Source organism: Carassius gibelio, chromosome A18, assembly GCF_023724105.1.
Source record: "Carassius gibelio isolate Cgi1373 ecotype wild population from Czech Republic chromosome A18, carGib1.2-hapl.c, whole genome shotgun sequence".
NCBI classification, from domain to species: domain Eukaryota; kingdom Metazoa; phylum Chordata; class Actinopteri; order Cypriniformes; family Cyprinidae; genus Carassius; species Carassius gibelio.
The window spans coordinates 19,467,942-19,485,430 of NC_068388.1; positions in this window are offsets into that span (position 1 = coordinate 19,467,942).

Here is a 17,489-nt window from a genome sequence, read left to right on the forward strand (position 1 = left end):
AAGCTCAGTACTGACTCATTTTCATCAGTTTATTTTTATGAAATGGAATGAGTAGAAAGGATTGTGTGTGACTGAAGGTCATGGAGGATACATACCATGCATCTTTCAAATTCAGTTGAATGAAGGATGCAAAACAAAGGCTGCCTCCCAAGGATCCTTCCAATTGAAATGGCCTTCAGCGACGTTGGATGACCAGGCAGCCAATATATGCAGCCTCTGTAGGATGCAGCCTTCCGTTTGAGAAGCGCCCAATAACAGGAGAAGCAGCCATTACTCATCGCGATTGCTGGATGATTCCTACTTACCACAAAATTTTGTTTGATGAACTTGTGAAAAACAGAGCGCGAGAGAGAAAAGGAACACAGAGAGAAAAGAATAGCGGTAGTTGCAAATGACAAGCTAACAGGCTAACAAAATACTAAATAGCGCACTGCGCTAGCTTTTTAGATTAAAAAGCGAATTATGTCAAATAAGTTTTTATTATAATATTAAAACTAGAGAGTGATGCTATATTAAAACTAGACAGTGATTGTAAAATGTAGAGATTACAACAGAAAGACAGCGCTACATGGAGCTCATTCAGCAAACAATTCAGACAGGAACCAGAAGCGCTATAAAATGCTTTTGAAGATTGTCAAAATGTTGTTGAGACTATCCCTTGCATTTGAATTTGAATTTGAATTTTGGATCTTTTTATCATTCACATACTTCAATGGAAAGCACGAATTATTATATTGGATCAAAATTTGACAGTGTTTGAAATGTGCTGCACTGCAGTCTTCCATACGACCATCAAAAACCCATTGGCATCAGTGATGTAAAATGTGTGCCCAATGGCCTTTTTAAATGTCAAATTGCACATACATTTCCATTACACTAAAAAATCCAAACATGGAAAGAGAAATTTGCCTAATTTCAGAAGACCACCTGTGAACAGCTGTGTCTCAGGATGTCTCTCTATGGGGGTGTGGGCTGCAGACAGGGATGAGGAAATGAGAACACTACCTGGGCCAGATCTCACCTGTGTCTGGGCCTGACACCTCTCCACAGGAATCTCTGCCTTTCCTCCAGCATTCTGTCCATCCTGCTCTGCTTTGAGCCACACACACACACACACACACACACACACACACACACACACACACACACACACACACACACACACACACACACACACACACACACACACACACACACACACACACACACCTACCTTTGCTCTCTGCTCTTGAGTGCATGGTCAGCAATTCATTATTTGGCAGCTAGATTTGATCAAGATCATGATGCCCTTCTGCTGTTAAAGTGTGTGTGTGTGTGTGTCAGTGTGAAGTGAAGCATTTTTGAATATATCCTCAGTATATTAGCATTGCGAATTCCTTTTCATTTAACACTTATTGAATAACGTATTTATAATACGATCTAAAAGCTAATCACGGTGATCCAGTGAAGTTACAGTATATGTGACAATTTTATTTTATTTATTATTATTATTATTATTATTATTATTATTGTTTATTTTTAATTTTTGTGTGTGTAAAGTCTGTATTTTAGAAGTTTGTATTTTAACATTTATTCCAGTGAAATGTCTCACCCATAGACTTAAACTTTAAGATCATTACAGTAAAAAAAACAAAAAAAAACTTTTACTGACAGATAGAGCATAACTTTTAATTTTAATTTAAGGATACATTCAAATTTAAGATTTCAAATACAGAACACCCCCTCCCACACCACTGCCCAAACTGAACTGCTGAACAACTGAACTGCTCTTAAAAAAAAAAAAAAATATATATATATATATATATATATATATATATATATATATATATATATATATATATATATATATATATATATATATATATATTATTGACAATAACAGATAAAGAGTCAGATATTGTGTGTATTCATTTAGTGTTTGCCTGCTGAGAATTCAGTCAGTAATTAACTCCACATGTTGTGTGGTTTGAGGAGGGCATGGTTCACCATTGTGACAGCAGTGGCAGCTGGGGGCAGTGACAGCTCTGCATGGCAAGGGATTATGGGAAATTGGGTTCAGACGTGAGGTCAGTGATTGATGGCTAAATGCAGGTCCCGCAGGATGGGTTGCTACTAGATACCGGCGGTGTCTCGGTTCCAGGCAAGGACAGAAGGGCAAATCAGAATTACAAACATATCTCTTTCACACTGTTTCTTTCTCTGTCTCTCACCTTCTGCTTTCCCCTTGCAACAGACACAATTAATGATGACACTCATAGTGTCAAACATACATTGGGGTTTATTAGCATAGAGTTTTTTTTTTTTTTTACTTTACAGTGGTTATGTTTGCGTCGAAAACTGGGGTGTAATTGTGTGAATTAGTGAAAGTGAAAGTGAAGTGACATTCAGCCAAGTATGGTGACCCATACTAAGAATTTGTGCTCTGCATTTAACCCATCCGAAATGCACACACACAGAGCAGTGAACACACACACTGTGAGCACACACCCGGAGCAGTGGGCAGCCATTTATGCTGCGGCACCCGGGGAGCAGTTGGGGGTTCGATGCCTTGCTCAAGGGCACCTAAGTCGTGGTATTGAAGGTGGAGAGAGAGCTGTTCATGCACTACCCCCACCCACAATTCCGTCCGGCCCGAAACTCCCTTCGATTGGGAGTCCAACCCTCTAACCATTAGGCCACGACTTCCCCAAAGTGATTATGAATTATGCTCAGGTTAATAATAATTTGGTAAAAGCTAGCCAATTAAACTGACAACCTTCATTCAGTTAGCAGATTTTAATGATCATTTGCATTGATACAGTATTTTATATATGGATCATCAGATCAATTGGCTAGCGTCATATTAGATATGCGAGCATCCGGTACAAAATGCAAATGCACATACGAGCATCCAAATGGTACACAGGCACAAAAATAGAACTTATTGTTGGTATTGGTGGAGTGTATGTGCAGTAGCGCTCTTTGAACACAGGCATATGACACATAAGTGTGCACAGAAAGCCACTTCTGACAGAATGCTTCTCTTCAGGAACTCGAGCTGCGTCGAAGCGCTACAGGGACCGAGTCTAGCGTGAGCGACTCTGAATATCATGTGTAATCAGTCCAATGGAAGAGCGTGAGGTCACGGGCGGGGTGACGTAAGTGACCAGGAAGCTATAAAAGCACATGCCACGCAGCTGGCGTCAGCTGGCGTCTTCAGCAAGTGCTCTGTGTGTGAATGTCCTCAGTTTGTCTTGTGAGTCTTATTTACTGTTGTCTGTCCAGTAGAGCTCCAAAACATGTCTAAGAGCAAGGCGAAAACAAAGCATTTAAAAGGCGAATCCACGTTTCAGGCTCTGTGTTCCTCCCTGCCCACGATATATTACGAGTGGGGATACACACAGTCTGTGCGTGGTCTGCCTGGGTTCGAAGCATGCTGAGTCAGCTCTCAAGGGAGCCGACTGCCCGCATTGCGAGAGTTGTCGATGCGACTGCTTCGTTCCCGGAGGGCTCTCTTTGAGGAGGGAGCCTTCGCCATCGTTCCCCGTGGTGCTGGCCCCGCTTCTGCTGAGGAAGAACGGCAGCTGCACTCGTGGGGTTCGCAAGTGGATCTGGCAGAGGGAATGGAGATGGGCGAGTCCCTATCTCCTTCCACTTCTGCCAGATCCGGTGCCCGATCGCTGGAGTCGGAAGCACGCTCTGCGGTTCCTTCCACCCAGGGAGAGGTATCGACATAATTGCATCCCTCACTGGTTGGGGTGCGGTCATGAGTGGCCACCTTGCCCGTGGTCTGTGGAGTGGCCAAGAAGTCATCGGGCAAGAAGCCCTGACGCCAGAAGGTCAGGGCCTCAGAGGGCAGACTCTGCTGGGGTAGAGAAGTATACACCGCAGTACACGGTGTCCGTCTCGCCTCAGCGCCCTCTGGGGGCCGGTCTGCCAACCCTGCCAGTGTTCCAGTGCGCAGCGGTCCCCCGCGAGCCTCGCTCTCAGTATCGTCCACTCGCCCACACGCTTTGCGGAGCTGAGACACTCGCCGTCCTTGTGGGGGCCTCTTACTCCAGACGTCAGTCTTGAGAGACTGATTCCCTTAGTAGATTATTTAGCAGCGTGGAACTACTGCCAACTGTATCTCAATGGGTCCTGCGCACAGTAGAAAAAGGCTACCTTATTCAGTTCGGCTCTGCACCACCTCCAGGTTTCCCCTGCCATTATATAAGGGGGTGCCCCAACCTCCTAATGGCTTGCCCCGCCCCCCTTGAAGGTCAAGTAAATTTGATTTTCTTTATAGCGCCAGATTACAATTTGTCATTTTATTAAACAAACTAAATAGCCTTTAAGTAATATGTTATTTATCTTATTTTCACGATGGCAAGTCTTTTCTGTCTGTGTTTGTGCGTTTACAATTATCCCAATGAGTAACACACACAACCAAACACTTGCTTCACATACAGATGAGCACTAGCAGACAAGAGAGTGCGCGGTGGGAAATATGTTGCGTCAAACAGATGAAAATCAGACAAAAATATTTGCGTTTTTTATATGCTCACAGGGAACTGAAGATGGCAACACGTGCTCTACTGCGAGTAGCAGCCGGAGTAGCTCTCCTGCTCCAAGTCTGCAGTGCGTATGCAGTCCGTGTGTTGGTGCAGAAGCAGCACGGACTCATTGTCCTTTCACACAGGATGAGTTTGCAGTCCGCTACAGATCCGCAGCTGTTTAGTCCACAAACACAACTTTGTTGATGATTTTTATTTCAAATTATGTAAAAAAAAAAAATACTAATAATTTTTCAGCTTTGCGACTCTTATCACAGTACAGTAATAATTTTTCATAGTCATAGACATAGTTTAAACTCGATAAATATACAAAATGCTTTATTAATGCATTTGACTTCTAGGTTTGTATAATAAGCTGTTCAAGCAAGCGGCAAAACATTTAAACACAACAATTAGCCTACTTTTCTTTGTTAGGATATTCCAAATATTTAAAATTAAAACTCATCACTGACAGAAACAGTCGACTCTTGTGCCTTTTGCATTTAAAATCTTTATTACAAGCAATCCCACAGGTCTTATTGAACCTTTTTTCCTTGCTTCATCGCTTTTAAATATATAGCTTATAAATGTGTACGCGTTATACTTTCACTTTTGAATTAGCGGCAATTGGCAGTTCAGCGTCGGACAAAAAAAAACCCAAAAAAAAAAAAAACACTCACTGATATTAAATACAGACCTTTTATTAACATAACAAAAAAAAATTCCACCCTGCATTGGCTACCAAACAAAAAAGAACCATGAACGTTTATAGGCCTAAATAGATAACACAAAGTTTAAATAAGATAAAACCATATAAATAAGAAACGAATATAAAATAAACACTTCCAAAATGACCTTAGACTACATAAATGAAAATCCAGTACTCTTAAAAAAAAAAAAAAAAAAAAAAACTATAAATTGGCATTTATTTACAGTGTGTGCAGTTTTTTTTTTTCTTTTGGGCTGCGGCTTGACATCGGCTTCCTCCTCATGTTCTATGTCTTCTCTCCCCGTGTGCGTTAAATGCGCCTCATACGGAGTATGGCAGTTTCTTCATGTGTTATCTTCTTTATCTCTTCAACATTCGGGTCATAGTGACCCTGGTAGCACGGGTTCAGGAACATTATAGCGCAGTGGTTCTCAACCTTTTTTTTCCACTGAGCTGCACTATGGTCCAAGTGCAAGTCTCGCGGGCCACACGCATATCATTGTTCCTACTCCTCATATATAAAACACCTGATGCTATCGGGAGCTCAGAAGACCAATTTTGTGATATTCGGCTCGAAAGGAGTAACCGCACAATAAAGTTGCGATTATGCAGTCTGGACGCACACGGGAGCATGACTTGACGCACGACATTGCATAAAATGTGTCGACTTTAATAATTTTTTCAATATAAGGATGATTGCTGCGTAGTATAGGTATTTCCATTTGCCTGAACTTCTTCAAGTGAGTTGCGGAACAAACCGAAAATCCAGCACTGTCCTTCATTGATACAGCAACCATTATTGTTTGTATTTGTTCAATCGCTGGTATTTTTCCATATTTCTTTTTTTCTCCCTTAAAAACAAATTTGTCCATTCTGATGCTCCATTTGATGACTATTTGAATTGAATTCTGCCAAAGTGCACGCGTGAATGTGTTTGTTAATTGCGGAACGTTATGTTATCTGCTTTTTAAATTATTATTATTGTGTTCAGCATGGTGGGCCGCATTTGAATTCGTGACGGGCCGCGGGTTGAGAACCACTGGTCTAGCGCATAAGCTGGTGTCTTGCTTCTGGCAAAGCTTAATTTCTCTCATCTTAAATAGATATGATGCCGCCTTTCAGGTTGGCTGTCTGTTGTCCGTCCTCATCCGATGAGGCCAATGATTCCTCTTTAATGAGACACAGCACAGGGAGAAGAGATGAAGCGGTGATGCTGATCTGTGATGTGACTGTCTCTCGGCATTGTAGCTGTGTTCAGTTTTTAATTATAGTGTATGAAGAAAAAACTACCAAAATCAAAATGACGGTGGGGATGGTGTCACGGTGGGAAAGTGATTTAACCGGGGTCGCGGCTTAAAACCGGTTAAACCGTCAACACCATCTATCGCGGCAAGCCTACCGTGCAGCACAGCAAAAATAGACTCTGTACATAAATGATCGCTGCACTGCTGCAGACGCACTGCTCGTGAAGTGCATTGACGGACCACAACCGCTTGCAGTGTGAATGCTGAAATCCGTTAATATGGGTGCATTAAAAAATATGCAACACATAAGCACTGCAGACAGAGTATGTGTGAAACAGTGTTAAGTGCTGCGCATCCTGTCCCTGACAATCATCAAAAGTCCAATCATCACCGAATGACAGGTTTTGACCAAGCTAAATTGTGAAAGGGACTTCTCTATCATGAACAGGGTGCTCTGGGGTCCGTCTGTTGTTAGTAGCCCCATTCTGGCCGGGCCGAGTATAGTTTGCAGATCTGGTCTCGCTCCTCGACGGCTTTCCATGAGAGATACCGATCAGGACAGACCTACTCTCTCAGGCGCAGGGCACGATAATTCACCCTTGCCTGGAGTTATGAAAACGGTGGGTGTGGCCCCTGAGGGGGCACAACTCATAGCATCCGGCCTCTCAACCGTGGTTGTTGAAACCATTCTCCAAGCCAGAACTCCCTCAACGAGGAAGTGCAGAGACCGCTAGCTTGACCTAGCTAACTACCCAGTTGGCACAGTTCTGGAGTTTCGGGGACCTAGTAACATTGCCAGGTTCAACCTGGTACGAGCGCTGTGTGAACGTAAGCCAAATCTAATGCCGTGTCGAAGTGATGACACGTGTTATCGCGTGACTCTTTTACCGGCTGTTTTGAAGAAAGATCAACGTTCGCGCCGAAAAAATATGTGCAAAGTGTAATTGCTCAGGAATGGAAGCAGATTGGTGTGAGAGCATCTGTACGCACAGTGAGGCCAAGATTTTCGGACAATGGCCTGGTTTCAAGAAGGGCAGCAAAAAAGCCACTTCTCTCCAAAAGAAAATGTCAAGGACAGACTGAAATTTTGCAGGAAGTACATAATTGGACAGCAAAAGACTGGCAAAGTTATTCTCTCCGAAGCTCCCTTCTGACTGTTTGGGACATCTGGAAAGTAGACTGTTTGGAGACGAAAAGGTGAATGTTACCATGAGTCCTGTGATGTGCCAACAGTGGAGCATCCTGAGACCATGTGTGGAGTTGCTTTTCAACCAAGGGAGTAGGTGCTCTCATAATTCTTTCCAAAAACACTGTTAAGAATAAAGAATGATATCGAAACATCCGTGCATTTTACAGCATGCACTGTAAAAAATTATTTTTTGAGTCAACCAAAAGTACTTTGTTCCCCCACTGCTTAAAATGTTTTGTTATCTTGACAAAATATTTATTGTTGAAACAACTTCCCATTAGAGTGGAATTAGGCCAGGTAACAAATTTCTTTAAGTTGACGACTATTATTTTCTAGTCCAGTCAACCTAAATCATGTGTCAACAGGGACTTTTTTACTTGGATTAATAATCGTAAACAAATGTTACCTCACTGCCTTACATTTTTTACTAAAGATTTTTTACCTTTGATCCATCTCCTCTGGGATGGTTGGACTGCTGACTTTCATATACATTTGCACTCATATACTGACATGCTGATTATCATTTACACTGATTCTTAATGGTGTTCTGTCATACAGATTAATAAATCCATTTATTAAATTAGCTGTGGTGTGTGGTGACTCCCTTATTTTGTTGCGCCTCGGAAGAGATCGTATCAAATGGGGGCTCGTCCTAATACAAAATTACATCATAGGATGAAATTTGGTTCATATTTGGGATAATTTCGATTGGAGAAAGATAAATAAAATTTTGAGCTTTCGGTATGCACTTTGTTTTGAGACATGTATATCGATATTGTATTTAAACCATCTCGTTAGTTCGAAATTAGTCATTAAAGGTAAGTGCATTTTTCGTTTTCTTTTCAGGTGATATATTGTTCATTTTCTCCCTGTTAGGAATTAGCAACGCTTTGCGTTTGGCTTATTACTTTGCCTTTTTTTATTATTGTGCAGGCTTTTGGGCGAAGTACACCGCCGTGGTTTTGGATTGAGCTGTTTGTTCAATTATTAGACCATCGGTATCTTGGTGTTTAATGTCGCTTTGCTCTTGAAAGTTGCATGAAGACTAGGCATAGGTTAGGTTAGTGGGTTGGTAGGCAGTGTAGAGGTGGGGATTGTTTCCGAAAGGAAATAAATGCACTTGCTTTTCGTAATGTGTCAGGCAACTCGCTATACAGCAGCTTATGCTATTCGAAGAATTACCACCAAAGCAGTTGTCAAGGCTTTAACTCAGTTTATATCCATTTTCGGGATACCTACAATTATTCAAAGTGATAACTGTACTAACTTTATGTCTCATATGTTTGCTGAAGTTTTGAAGGTGCTTAAAGTAAAAATTTGGTAGAGTATGTGAATGGTTTTCGTTGGCGTTTGTTTTTGGCCAGATTGAGTGCACGGGAGAATCTTGCTGTTGCGCAAGAGAAGATAAAAAAACACTTTGATTAGCATGCTGAAGGTCGTGTTTTTACACCAGGGGATCAGGTGTTAGTTTTGTTGCCATCTTCTTGGTCATCTTTTTGTGCCAAGTTTACAGGGCCATATACTGTTATTTGGAAACTGTCAGATGAGAATTATCAAGTCGCCACTCCTGATAAATCTAAGCAGTGTTTCCATGTAAATTTGCTTAAAGCCTATTATTCTCGAAAGTCTGAGGATCAACCAACTAAAACGGTTCCTCCAGTTGTTACAGCTTCCTTTGAGTCTTATCAGCCTTTTGTTGTTGGAGGAGAAGATATGGTTAAGAAGGATACAGTTGTTCCTGAAGATTGTGTTTTGTTACCTCGATTAAAGAATTCAGAGACTCTTCAGAATTTAGATGCTCTGTTTTCACATTTGACAGAGGTTCAAAATAAAGATCTAACCCAGATGTTAATAGACTTTTCTAGTTTGTTTCCAGATATATAGGGGTGCTCTGATCTAGAGGTCTTCACGGGTCCAAAAATTCTTGCCCGAACCCGACAGAGACCCGTAATGTACTACACCGAACCGACCCGGACCCGTCTGTTAGTTCAAAAGCTGGACCCAGACCCGTGTAGATCCGAGAAATGCCTACCCGGACCCGACCCGGACACGTATATTACTTGAAATCTGGACCCGGACCCTCGATTAAAGAATTCAGAGACTCTTCAGAATTTAGATGCTCTGTTTTCACATTTGACAGAGGTTCAAAATAAAGATCTAACCCAGATGTTAATAGACTTTTCTAGACACAGACCCGATTGGACCCGACGTTGACATATTCCACCTTAAATTGCTATTACAAGTCAATAAACCTGTTGCGAAGAATACAGCTTTTTGTCTTACCTAATTTAAAGAGCCGTGGTCTCTCTTCCTTGTACCTGACTGCCTGTGATGCATTACAATCCTCCGTCAAGAAAGTTATTCATGTTATTCCTCTCGTTATTCCAAGTCCAAGCTGAATCCAATCATTATTTCAGCTTCAGAAGTCCACTTGATGTCACGGTGACGGATGACAAATGCTACTGTGCACATGTACATTCTGACTCGAGTTAATTTGCATAATAACTTACACTGTTTGCCTTTTGAACTATAATAACGATCGCTTGTGCAATGCCATGGCCGCTTATTTTTTTGCTATCATCTGATCTCTGTCTGTGCTCTCTGCTCAGCATCGAGTCTGAATCTGAACCACTAAAACTTTAAGATTAAACGGTTCATTTATAATATTATAAAATGGGAGAAAATGTAAAACGCGGTTTGGCGGTCGAAGTGTCCCTCACTGCTTGCCATAGAAACATGACTGCACATGCGTGCTAGCTTTATCAACCTAAAATGCCTTAACGCAATTTGAGCGTAATAGAAAACATTCATGTGACAGTTCACCTCAGATTGTGTTGCTGATTTGAAATATATTAAACATGAGTGTGTCAAGTCTGCAAGCATTACCGTGTGTACACTTGTATTAACTCTTGAGTCTGCGAGCGAGAGAGAGAGAGATATCACTTTTTTTGTCTCACTCTTTTCTTTTCCTAATTTTACAAGTTGCAAGTTACAAAAAACACAAGCAGTCTTTGATAACGGCCGGATGTTCTCCGAGTCCGATGACTCCGATCGGCGATCGCACGGGTATTACACACAATGTTAAACAGACCCGGGACCCGAGGTAATAGATTCGGACCCGACCCGGACCCGGCTGATGATTTAAAATATAGACCCGAACCTGTACGGGTCCCGGGTCGGGTCCGGGGTCGACGGGTCTCGGGTGCACTGTGAAGACCTCTACTCCGATCACGATCGGCCGATCGTTATGTGCATCTTGTCAGTAAAGCCGGTTCTAATCAGCAGTTAATTCCATCAGGTGCTTGATTTCACATAGAGCAGCTGTTACTACACAGAGCCGTTGTTAATAGAGAAGATGCGCAAATCCACTTCATTTTCAGCGTTTTTTGGCGCATTTTCTCAGTTTACAAAGGCTCTGTGTAGTAACAGCTGCTCTATGTGAAATCACGCACCTGATGGAATTAACCGCTGATTAGAAAACCGGCTTTACTGATGAGATGCGCATTAACGATCGGCCGATCGTGATCCGAGCACCCCTAATTACTATCATTACTTTTTACAGATTCGGCACTGAATGACTATTAACCTAAATGTGTTACTAAATTATTTGAAAGTAATGTTAACATTGTTGTAGGTTTATGTATGCGTGTTATCTTTAAATTATTTGTTTTATGTGGTGGACAAATATTTATTTTATTTAAATTGTATCATTTATTTGGCTGCTATTTATTTCATGAATTTGCTTTTATTTAACATTTGCTCACAAACAAACCAATTTCATACATTTTCATATAATCCAGAGACATAATAATTCATATACATAATTCATATACATAATTTCAGTCTGTCATCAAACACAATTAGATAATTACATTAGCAGCTCACCAGATCAAATCAATCACACTCAGAGACTGAGACGGAAAAACAAAGGAACGACAAAGAAAAGTTGTCTCTTCCCAAACTTCAGTGAGCTGTCTTGCTGTCTACGCTTCACATAAGCAGTTGCCTTCTAAGGCGCCATGCTAACCAAAATGGAACCTCATTAGCAACTAGGGCTGCACGATGTGTTGTTTAAGCATCGTTATCGCGATGTACGAATCCACGATAGTCACATTGCAGGATGTTCGATGTAGGGTGTTGTAGTTGGTCCATTATTCATTAACTGTATGGGCCAGCTGCTCCCTGGCCCTTGACAAATGTGATTCGCAGATTAATTGCCGCACGCTCACCGTCTTCAAACAGCACGAGCGCTGTCTTGCTCTCTCTCCCTCGTGCATATTAATCAATTGACAGGATGGTGTCAATGTTTAAATCATTTAAAATGAGAATGTGCTCACCCCATTTTTTGTAAGAAAAAAATTAATTAGATTTCATATTGTAATATATATCGCTGGAAAATAAAATATCACAATGTCATTTTTTCTCAATATCGTGCAGCCCTGTTAGCAACTGATTTGAAACACTAGCCAGTAACTCCATTAACCTTCACCTACGTAAACAATCTTCCTCTCAGAGACTCTAGATACACTCATAACTGATTCCCATGGCCGGACCTGAGTGGTCTGCAGCCCATGAGCCCTGTCTTGTAGGGGCCCTGCCTTTGCCCATTTATGCTTGTCAGAATTCAGAAATTATTAGCCACATTTCCACTGTGGACACAATATCTAAACGAGTCAGCCAGGGGTACAGCTTACAGCCACAATTAAACAGCATAAACATGTATTTATGATTATTTCACATAGAAGAAGGGCACATGTATTGAATTGGATCTGCACTGATTGGTTTGTTATCACATGGCTGCTTTAAACAGCAGAGAGTGCACATTTAGAAAGATAACGATAAATCTCAAATGTCCACACCTCATTTCTTTACAGAGGAAGATTATATATTACTATATTAATATTCCACTAAATTATGCAATAATCTGGTGAGTTTTGAGTGCTCTCTCTCATTTTACTGCCATTACATGGGAAAGAAAATTTCAGCAAAATGGTTTTAAATAAAAAATAAAAATTTAATGAGTTTCTTTTTTTGTAACATAGCTATGACTATTATATAGGACTTAGCCTATCATCTTGTTTTATTTTTTTTATTTTTTTATATCTGCACGATTGCAAATGTAAAATAAACATCAACTTACAGAGTAACTTTCTGAAACAAAAATCCAAATACAACAAACAACCTAATTACTGTGTCTCCGAACAAGAGTGTTTTGTTCCTCAACGTTATACGGTCCAGCAGATAATTCAATCAGGCTATAAGCAGGGGTTCACACAAGTGGTCCACAGGTCCGCATGCACAACCAAAATAAAACATGCGTTATATAAATATGTTCTGACAGCGCATTTGCGTACTTACATGGTTGACAGCTGTTAATATACAATTACCATTTTAGATCACAAACTCTACTATATAAGTTTTATTTTCAACCTGAAAGCATAAATCTAGGCTATGCCATGCCGTTTTCAAAGCACAATGCAAAACTGTGACATTCATCTACTGACGCTCTTTAATCAGCAGCAGTGCTAAATCCGGAAGCGTGTATACTTACTTGTGGGTAACCTGCCAAAATAATAGCCTGCTGATTTTAAATTTGAAAATGATGAAAACACTTTTATTTATTTATTTTTAGATGCTTTTATCCAAAGCTACTTAAAATTGGGGAATACATGAAGCGATTCTTAAAGAGTAAAAAAAAAAAAAGTAGTAGTAAGGGCCCAAACATAACCTAAAGGCCAGGGGCCGCTGCCCCACTAAGTCCTGCCTTGCTGAATCCAGCAGAAGCCCCTTTCACACTGCGATTCTGTGAAATACACGGGTAATGTGTCCAGGCAATTGTTCCTGGGTCACTAGATTTTGCACTTTCACACTGCTAATGATTAACCGGAATGTGTGTTTGTTCACACACAACCCATAAAGGTCCCGTAAAGACATGTGACATCAGGATGTGATGTGTAATGTACAAGTCGAAAACGCTAGGCACGTTAAATTTTACTGAAGCTGGCGAACGATCTCAGCATCAGCGGGGAAATGAGGAACTAACTAATCTCTAGTTCATTACAGTTTGCACATATTTGTTTCGTCGCGAACATTGAACTGCCTTCAAAACACCTGGTACAAGAGTCACGCAATAACGTGCGTCATCACTACGACACACCCTTTATGGCATTAGTTCTGGCTTTTGTTCACACAGCACTCGTTCCGGGACTGAACCCGGCAATGTTAATAGGGCCCCGACCCGGGATCAATCCCAGGACGTGTTTGCTTTTACACAGAAGGCGACCCAGCAATGTCCTGGCAATTTTCTGGGTCCGACGTGCAGTGTGAAAGGGGCTAGAGTGTCACTAAGCTAACCACACCATACTCTAATTAACACAAACACATGGAGCACACAAATAGTTTGTTTTGTTCCAAAATATGGTGCTACCTTCTAAAATATATTGTTCTGGTAAAATTCTAAGGCAGCTTTATCAATCACAGAAAAGGCTATCCCATTTCACTGCAATAAACACAATAATAATAACCCTGCAAACAAGCCTGCACTGGTCCTTTACGGGCCCACTTAGGGCTAGCCTAAGGGCCCCCAGCAGACTGCCAGCTCAAGGTCTCTTAGATTTTGCTCACTGGCAAAATGTTGACCTCTTAGTGCTGGCCCTGCATGGACAGCCATCAGTTAGCCCACATTATTACACCTCTACAACAGGGGAGCCAAATCTGGTCCTGATCAAACACACCTGAACCAATTAATTAGGATCTGAAGGAGCACTTTATAATTTCAGACAGGTTTGTTTATTCACTGTTGGAAATTAGATGCGTATGACCCTAATATGTGCCCATTGCAGTCCCCCTTTCTTGTCTATACAGTTTATCTTGAAATAGAAAGGTGTTGTTCTTTAAAGTCCACTCAGTAAGTTGCACTATAAAGTCACTGGGAGGCATCACATGTTCAGGACTGGATGACAGATAGTGTTTTAAAACCTCAAGACCCATGCCATGTACAATATTGCTATATAAAGACTCCATAATCCATTGTGGCCATGATATAGGAGCCTATGTTACATATTTGCTAATTTTTCCTTAAAACCTGTGTAGTATCCTGAATATAAGAGGGCAATTTTTTTTTTATTCTATCTGTTTTCTTTTTATTTATTATATTATGTAAAATCCCATGCTACGTGTACCTAACTGAGACTTGTTATAGCACTTATATATCATTGCTCTTTTTGTTGTTTTTGATTGCTTCCACTGTTTTCATCTGTAAGTCGCTTTGGATAAAAGCGTCTGCTAAATGAATAAATGTAAATGTAAATGTAAATCTGTAACAAATAGCTTGATGAAATAATTCACATACTTAGAAGCAGGTTCTGTTATTGAATCATTCCCGCTTATTATCAGTCTACCAGGTGGATTTTTCAAATCCTTGTAAACTTTGAGCATATAAAAAGAAAGAAAAATGTGGGTGTTGACAGAGCAAAAACTCATATTCATTCTTAGTAATCCAATTATGTTATTTTGCCTCATTTAGCAATTGCTCCATCTCTCTTCTCATATTGTCCATTGGATTGGATGAGGGCTTTGAGTAGTACTGAGTGTCATCTAGTTGGCGAAGGGCTTCACTTATATACTTCTTCTTGTCCCACACATTGACAGCACCCCCCTGACAGCACTTTTTATGATCATGTCATCTCTCTCCGAAAGCCATTAAAGTGATTGAGATTCTTTCCTTGTGAGATTATGCTGTGTGACCTTTTTTTTACTGTAAAGCTTTTTGACTTCATAGGACACATTTTTGATGAAGGTAGTCAATGTGGGATTTTTAGTGCAATGTGAAAAGGTAGACTTAGGCCGAAAGGAAGGGTTTACCGTGGTGGTTGAGTCGGTAGCTGTACCCAGTGCGTTCTGGGAGTACCAGACTTTCAAATATAAGCTCCTGTAAAATTGATAGAGGTCCACTTTGGTGTCAAATGATCTACCTGAATTTGTAGGAGAAAATGAGAGACCCTTGGACAAGACAGAGACGCAGTCATTAGAGAGTGGTAGGTCTGAAATATTGATTACTGTCGATACTTTAAACAGCTCCTTGATTGGTGGTGGCTGTAAATGGTGTCCGCCGCTTTCCAACCTTCTGTGTTTTCCTCTTTCTCTTTTGTGAGGTTGGTTGTGCTGTCTGGGGCAAGATTCCAAAAAGCATTTCTGTCATAAATATCATCAATTTGAAAATTCCCATCTCTTTTGTCACGGTCATTAGTGTTTTCCCCTTCATCATAGTTCTCATCATCAGTGCTTGTGAGATTAAAAGACACTCTTATTTTTGTCAGATGTCCCCTCTTGCCCCAGCCATATATAGAACACTTGACCTATAGTCAGTACGATCTTGCTTAAATTGTATTAATTTGCATTGTTTCAATTTTGTTGAAAAGGTCTTCTTTTAATTTATTTTCAAAAGGCAACCTGTGTTCCTCTGATTCTGTTTGAGTAAACTCAGATTTTAACTCCTAAATCTGAGATTGTAAAGCTGACTTCTGATTTTTGGCTTCTTTAATTAACAAGAGGATTTAGTCTATGGAGCATTTATTGAGAATTGCTTCCCATTTATCCTTGAAATCCATATTATAACCAAATAAGGGAAATGTATTAAGTCTCAAACCTCTTGGAATCATGTCCTGCCTTCAATAGTCAGATAAGGTGATAATATGAAAATTCAGCTCTACCTCTTATTCAGAAAGTTTTTGAAGATCAATCAGTTTACGTGTATCCGTCCCTTGTACAAATCCACTGCCAGAAGAGTGTTTACCCTCATCCTTGGTGTAGGAGAAAGATTTGTTTGTGGCCAGTTCAAAAGTAGAACGGAGCTGCTCCTGTCCAGGGTCACCCTAAATGATCCACTAGACTAGACAAAAGAGAACTGGAGTGCTACTGGTATCCCTTGTATCTTCTTGTGCTCATGGAAGGGTAAACTGTTTATGAAAAAGAATTGGGAAAATAGAGAATAAGGCGTATATGTGATCAGGATTTCCAAAATCAATCGATGGAAATGCAGCAGCGTTTTCGACAAAGAGGATATCGAACACAGAGTCTTGTTCAAGTTCATAATAGAGCACAATCACTTGAAATGAAGAGTCTTCTTAAGTCTAGACCATAAAGAGTGTTAACTCAGAAATCCTACTTTGTCACTCATTATAGTAAGGAGGATGTCCAGATTAAATACATTATTAAGAAAAACTAGAACATTATTGAATGTGACCCGACTTTACAGGAAATATTCATGGAACCCCCTGGTATCAGCTTTAAGAGGGCCCCTACAATTAAAGACAAGTTAGTAAGAAGTTACCTCCCATCTCCTAAATGTGAAACTTGGCTTTGTCAACCTAAGGGACACATTCCTTGTGGTAATTGTAATTATTGTGAGAATATGGCTAAAACTGCTACATTTATGGATGTTTTCAATAATAGGACTTACACTATTAACAGTTTTAATTAATTAAAATACTACCCATGTTCTCTAACGATTCGAGTGTACATGTGGCTGTTTTTATGTAGGCCTCACTAAAAGGAGACTGAGGGACAGGGTAGCTTAGCATAGGTACATTGACCTTTGGTGTATATTTTCAGTAGTGTCATTCCTGTTCTTCCACTTGGAGATGTCTCATTTGGTCCTGTTTGGTTTAACCTCTGGAATCAGACATGATCTGAACTATTGCCTTTGGTGGCAAAGAAATTGTGTTGCAAGTGCCAGAGTGGCACACCTAAAAATCAATGCAACTATAAGTATGGCTTGATTCTTTTTGTTTGTTACCAACACACTGATGAAGGCCAGTGGGCCGAAACGCATT